The sequence below is a fragment of the Nicotiana sylvestris genome, chromosome 4 (assembly GCF_000393655.2).
Source record: "Nicotiana sylvestris chromosome 4, ASM39365v2, whole genome shotgun sequence".
Taxonomy (NCBI): Eukaryota; Viridiplantae; Streptophyta; class Magnoliopsida; order Solanales; family Solanaceae; genus Nicotiana; species Nicotiana sylvestris.
In genome coordinates, this window is record NC_091060.1 from 149,001,452 (window position 1) to 149,008,989 (window position 7,538).

Sequence of the window (7,538 nt, forward strand, 5' to 3'; positions counted from 1 at the left end):
AAAAGGGGGCCTAAGTCTGGCCATCTCGCATGAGCTAGGTTTGGGCCCATAATTTTCGGCTAGTTATCCATAATCGCAGTCACATTTTATTATTCTGTAAAAGCATTTTAAATCCTGTTATAAGTAAACTCGCAATCATGTAATTAATTAGGACTGTCTACCGTTTTCAATTGATAGAGACGAACACGACAAGAAACGTAGTTGCTATAGGATATCCTTTTAAAATAAGAACGAGATGAGCCTCGATGAAAATAAACAAAACACGCAGATGCGGGGCCCTTGTTAAATGTAAATCATTGAAGCATTTAGTTTCCCGGACGGGTTGTTTAGCAAATCTCACAACCTTCCTAAAATGACAACACGTTAGTCTCTTTAGGATACGCTTTAATAAACTTTACCTTCTTAAACTCGGGTGCACATTTATGTGACCCAAATCCAAATCTCGACGGATTCGAAATGCCTCTCTAATCACGGGTACATTGACTGTGACGTGGTTCGAGATGCATGTCCATGACGTTGCAAATTCATTAGAAATAAAGAACGAGGTGAGCCTCGCCAAATAAAAATACAAATTGCGGGGCCCTCAATAAATATTGCTTTAAAAATTGTTTAGGCTTCGGGATGGACCGTTTAGTAAAATTCCACGGTCCTACCCAAAATAAATACGCTAGTCGCTTTAGGCGCGCCTTTAATAATTTAATTTCCTTAAACTCGGGTGCACATTGATGTGACCCAAATCCAAATCTCAACGGAGTCAAAGTGTGTCGACGACCACGGGTACATTGATTGTGACGTGGTTCGAGATACATTTTCACAACGTTGCAATTCTTGATAAAAACAGTAAATGATAAAAGCGGTTAAAAGTTAAATTTTGCACATAAGTTCACACTTGTATGAAATCAGATAATCAAGCCGAATATAACAGTTGAGCGACCGTGCTAGAACCACGGAACTCGGGAATGCCTAACACCTTCTCCCGGGTTAACAGAATTCCTTATCCGGATTTCTGGTACGCAGACTGTAATATAGAGTCATTCTTTTCCTCGATTCGGGATTAAAATTGGTGACTTGGGACACCCTAAATCTCCCAAGTGGCGACTCTGAAATAATTAAACCAATCCCGTTTCGACTGTCCTTTAATTGGAAAAAACTCCCTACGCACCTCGCGGTGCCGGAAAAAGGAGGTGTGACAGCTCTGGCGACTCTGCTGGGGACTTAACCCAGAACCAGTGGTTCAGGGTTAGAAATTCGAGCTCATATAAATTGTTATATTTGGTTTTATCTGATTTTTACATGATTGAGCCTAATGTGCTAAATGCTGCTTTTACCGCTTTGATATTACGTGAACTGTGTATAAACTGTGCCGAAACCCATCTCCTCTCTGAGTCTTCTAAATCATGAAGAAGGGTGTACTTCGTACGACTTCTTTTCTGTATAGTGTCAAATCCCAATTTAGAACGAGGTTCGGACAAGTTGCTAAGCCGGTGAAGCTTCTTTAATATAATTATTAAAAATTTGGATTAAAGAAGGTGTTGTCCTATGATGAATTATTTTTCCATCCTTGTTGTTTTGAGGTTTTATATACCTTGTGTGGAGCCTTGGGCTTTTTGTTGTGAAATTAATTGATTTTGTTGTATCTTTGGAATTGATTGTGGCCTATGGACAATTCGTGATATGAATTATTGTATGGTGTTGTTGTGATAATATTCTGTGTAAATTATTGTGTAATTTGAGTTATTATTATGAGGACATAAATGTGACATTCCATTGTTGATATTACGTGGGTATAAGGGTGGCATTTCACTGTGGTTATGTGTGTTGGGATATTGTCTGGACGGAGTGATAAGGGAGGCTATTGTACGAAGCGATAAGTACGGAGCGATAAGGGAGGCTATTATATGGAGCGATAAGGGAGGCTATTATAGCAGTGATAAGGGTGGCTATAGGAGAGATAAGGGTGGCTATTGTCAGGGATGATATATGATGATGTGGAGTATTGTGTTGGTAATTGTTATGTGATGATGGGGGGATATTGTGCTGGTAATATTTATGTCGTGTTGTGAATTCCTTGTGAGTTCTTTTATATATTATGCAATTTATTTTATAAATTCAGTAAATTTGATAATAGTCAGATATATGTTGAAATTATGAGCCTGTGAATATTGTCGGGCGGATTATGATATGGGCCCGAGGTGTCAGGGAAATATGATGAATTTATTATTGGCATGTGAATTGTCCGTGCAGTTATGATATGAAATATGGGCACGAGGTGCCGTGGTTATATAATCAAAATTATATTGGCACGTGAATTTTCCGTGCAGTTGTGATATGAAATATGAGCACGAGGTGTCGTGAGTAAATGATGACGGTATTGGCACGTGAGTTGTCCGTGCAGTTGTAATAGAAATATTGGCACAAGTTGCCATGGAAATATGAAAATGGGATGAGACCCGTATTTTATGATTTGAAATAAGGTGTCCCATGGTGACTTTTATTTGAAAGAATTATATTCGAAAAATATTATTTGAAAGAATTTTTATTCGAAAGATATTTATTTGGAAGAATTATATTGGAAAGATACTTGTTTGAAAGAATTATGAGAAAGATATTTATTTGAAGGAAGTATATTCGAAATATATTTATCGGAAAATATTATATCCTAAAGATTACTATTGGGAAGATTTATAGGCGAAAGATTAATATTTGAAAATTTTGATTAATTGGTTGTACTTGTATTCATTATTTGCTGAGCAATATATATGATGTTCTTGTTGCCCTGTTGTTTATATCACTGGTTGATTATTGTTGTCATCATTGTTATTTGTTTCCTATTATTTTTGAATGCTATATTGAATAGGTTATTAGACTAGTGAGTGTCTTGACTGTATCTCGTCACTACTCCACCGAGGTTAGTCTTGATACTTACTGGGTATCGCTGTGGTGTACTCATACTATACTTCTGTATATTTTTTATGTACAGGGCCAAGTATTGGAGATATAGGACTCGAACAGAGTTAGAGTGTGAATGCAAGGATTCAAGGTAGAGCTGCTTGGTCGTCGCAATCCTTTGGAATCTTTCCCTTTTATCGTACTATCAATTATTATTCGAGCACTATTGTATATTTAATTTCCTTCAGATCATTTCATATATTCAGTTAGAGTTCGTGACTCAGTACTACCAGTCTTGGGGAGGTTGTATCTTTATTTCCACTGTTGGTTTCGATTAATAAAAAAATTGGTTTGAATTGTTATTCTAATCGGCTTACCTAGTCTTAGAGACTAAGTGTCATCACGACACTTATGGTGGGATTTTGGGTCATGACAGTTACGCTCTTAATTTCTCTTGATGTAGTATCTTGGGTCCGTAGGTCTTTCCAATGAAACAGGAGATACAGTTGAAGCTATACCTATGCCTAAATTTGTCGAAACAAGATGGTTAGGATCAAGCATCTGTTATAAATTTCCACATCGTTCTTATTCTACATATGAACCTCTGAAAATCACTTGCATTTGGATCCTTTTCAGTGACGGGGAAAACATTATGTGTTAACTTCCATACAAATAAGTGCCTTGACAACAAGGCTTGCAACAGAAGACAGACAAGAGTAATGGAACCATAATTAAGTTTTACTCTGTTGTTGTGAAATGTGAAGCGTCAATCTTGTAGTAGACATTCAATACTACATCATCAGGAAATTATAGCTTCATGTACAGCACTTGCTTAGTGCTTTCTTGGAATAAAATCCTTATCCCTCTTTCATAGGAGTTCTCTTTTTGTTATCAGTTGTTGATGCCCCTTAGATGCTAGATAGTTGTAAATCTGATTTGGTATATTTCATGCCATCATATCTTTGTTCCATCATATCTTTATTTGTTGTTAGTTTGAACATATGCATAATGTAATTTTTATGCAATAACGGTTGGGCCCGTGCTTAGCACGGGCTTTATTCGTCTAGTCTATTATTTAGAAGTGGGAGTTTGAGGATACGAATATGGCAGTCCTGAATTATACAAAACGAAGTGTGAATAGTACTCTATGTTTGACCCATAGTTGTTGGTGAAATAACACGTGTCTGGACTTTTCCTTTACCTTACCACGTGTAATTTATTTCAAATACTCCTCTGTTTCAATTTGCAGAGTGCAAACATATTACAACTCCTCTAATTCTCTCTCCTTCGCACACTCTGCAAGTTCAATGAGTTTTACAATTCGTCTGGGCTTCTTTGGATCCTTTGAGTATGAGATTTTTCCTCTGTCTATGTTCATATTTCTTACATGAATTCTGTCTTTTTGTGATTTTTCATGTTGTTTGCCTCAATTTTCTAGCGTCTATTGTGTTTATTAAGTTTTATAAGTTTTTTCCCCGATTTTTTTTCTCCTTGTGTTGTGTTCTGGATTTCTTTGAAGTTTTGTCTATTTTTGTTCGATGTTGGTTTCTCTATTCTTTTGAATAATTTCTTGCTAGATTTTCTATCTCATTTTGATATGCATCTCTGGAAAGAAATATCTAGGTGCATTGTACCACATATACTAGCGTTGTCAGAAAAAGAAATGCCTTAGTGCATGCTCTTTGTTTCTGATCTTGATTGTGTAAATTGGGGTGTTTAGTGGAAAAATTTTGTTCTTTAAAGGTTCCGATTAAGGGTGAAATAGGTTGTATTCTCGAAATTATGAATTATTTTAGGAGTAATTTCATATTTGATCTTCATTCGAAGTATGTATACTGCTTTAATGGCAGACATGAGTGCTATAGGTGTCATGAGCAGCTTTCTTCTTTCACTTGTTCTCTTTCAGGACATTCTTAAGTTTTCAGATAAGAGGGTTGATGATTCATTTTTCCTCCATATTTCGCAAAATTTCATTTGATTGCGGTGCAAAGCTATCCGCATATGGAAGAAGATTTGTAAGGGAAAAAAATAAGTTTCAGTCATCCTGTGTGTTTTTGTCTCTTGGCCATGGATTCTTGATTCATTTCAAAATTTCTATTGTGGTTTCCCTTTGTATGTGGATTTGCTGATTTTCTTCTCTTTTTCTTCTTGATGAGCATTTAGATGTTCGATTCTATTTTTGATAAGATTATTGATTTACAATTTTCACTCGCTCTCTGAAAGTGTCTTTGCATTTCGCTTTGTTTTTCTTTTTAATACTCCTACAGAGTATGTGATTTTGGATATTTGTTTGCTTCTTCTCTTTCTTCATGTATGTAGTTATTTTTTAGAACTCTTCTACGGAAGCACTGAATTGTCATCAAGAATAAATAGTAGTAACAAAAATGGAAGAACTTTGATGCAACAAAAGTGTTTGACAATAAACCTGAAACAACTGAAAGAGCTTTTATTCCTTTTTTTTCCAGTTGTTCTATAACATAAATATACTATCATTTAGCAACTCCAAATCTATATTACTTCTACTAGTCATAATTATTGAACAATATCTTATGTATTATATACTATTTAGTTAATTCACTATGCATAAAAAGCTAATTACTGACTCGGTTCAGAACAACTTTTGCTAGCAGGTAATTAAATGGGAGTTGACATGGCAATACGACCCATTAAAATATAAGTTACCTATGCATGGCTTCATTTAGATGAAACCATCCCAAAGGGCCAGGATAAGAGCTTGGGGAAGGAGATCTACAAGTGTTAAGAAGTCAATTTTTGCTCCATGCTGGTTCCAATTTCGTATTTTATATGCAGGTACTTTGTGATAACAGTGAGATATATTTGAACATGAGTATGTGTCCAATGATATAAAAATATGGGTTAGAGTAGAGTTGACATGTAACCACATAGTTTAAAGGAGCAATGCTTTCAACTTCTCAAGTAACCAAATTCCATAGCTTTCTAGATTAGTTATGAATTCTCGCAAGGCATGTGAACTTGATTTTGGTAACATTTTCATGCATGAAGATGTATTTAAAAGAAATTCTTGCTTGAGATTTTAATGAATTAAATAGATTCGTCAAGCCTTTCGTGTGAGCTTCTCTCAAAGTTACAGTATCCAAATTGATTATAAGCTTAATAATATCATCTAGACATGGGCATCTTTGTCATGTATATGAATGCACATGCTTAATCTTAGCTGACAACTTTCTGTGATGTTTCATATGTTTTCTGTTTTAGTTTCGTGTAAGTGATATTTTGACCTACATTGATGCAAAATATAAAGTTGTGAAGTTTTACATATTTTAGTATATGTACTACGTGAACTTTTCAAAGCCAGATTTGCTTGAGTCACAGGGGAGATGGCCCAAAAGTGGCAAAGTGATTGAAGATGTACAATTTTTCTCTCTTTATATTTCTTTCTTGACTCCTTTTTTGGGGTATGAACAAGTAGTTGCGTTTTCTGTGATCGAAATTTGGACTCATCGCCTGTATTTTCTCCATTTCTTAGAACGATATTGCTTATCCATTTGGAAAGAATCAAACTTGGGTAAGAATAGCTTGCATAAGACTTCACTTTTTCAGGTATTGTTAATATATCTATAGAAGGGAAATAACATGTGATGAACAACAAGAGCAAGAGCCATCAAGAGGGGCTTGGAACTTTTATAGAGAGTAAATAGCTCATTAGAATCCTATGTTGAAATAGATTTTCGGCTTGATATTTTTGAAAACAAGTTGTATCCATCTTCCTTTGATGATAAATTGATCACATTACTGAAGGATAAACTTGGGATAAGAAAACTCTAATGCTACTTGATTGATGCCTTTTATAATGTATCTGCTAGCTGATTTTTGGAGTCCTTTATATATAACTTTGCAGCTTATGATGCTTCATTTTGGACAATATTATTGTTCATATCGTCCAGATTCCACAGACATCATTATGACTAACAACAAATTTTTCGGCTATTATAAAAAGATACTTTTTACCTGTTAATGAGAACTCTAATTTTTTTGCTGATTAATTATAGAAGAAAGAGGTAAACATGTAGTAATAATTTAGTACCTACAATTCAATCAAGTTAGTTTTACCTTATTTGTGATTAGTGTATCTTTTTTATATGTGAAATATAGCTGAGCAACTTTTAATGTACTTTTCCTGTTTATTTGAAAACATCTTCATAAGTTTAGCCATTTTTATAGGAGTTTCCTCTATACTTCGCTATGGCATAAACTGCAATACGCCTCGGATTGTTCAATAAAATTTTGATTTGATTTCTCATTTCATCAAATAAATCTTTGTGCTAATAGATACTATATTTTGATTAAGAGTATAGAGTTCTTATGAACTCCTTTGAGATGAAAAAACCTTTTGTTTATTTTTTAATTAGCAGTTATGATTTCCTTGCTTGCTTACTCAGTAGTTATTAGTGTCAAGTATCACTTGATTATACATATTACAGTTTGTTATGATGATTGGTTCTTTTACATGATAGCATGAGTTATTAATGAGCAAAAATAGTTCTTTCGTATTAACTGTCCTGCCATGTTATGTCGAGGAGATTATCATTTGCAATTATATCTTGCAACATAAATAAGAGACAGTTCTTTTGTTGCTTGATGCTTGGGACATGACAACAGTGTTACAA

At 34.6% G+C, this 7,538-nt stretch overlaps 1 long non-coding RNA gene across 2 annotated transcripts; it reads left to right on the top strand.

Annotated features, from left to right (window-relative positions):
- The first annotated feature begins 4,124 nt into the window (after positions 1–4,124).
- Positions 4,125–6,724, top strand: LOC104249593 (uncharacterized). Of its 2 annotated transcripts, XR_011406635.1 has the most exons (3): positions 4,143–4,237; positions 5,520–5,700; positions 6,472–6,724. It is a non-coding gene; the product is annotated as an uncharacterized lncRNA (long non-coding RNA). The 2 variants fall into 2 exon arrangements; XR_716806.2 differs by having other exon boundaries at positions 4,125–4,237; positions 5,520–6,515.
- Positions 6,725–7,538: the final 814 nt, after the last annotated feature.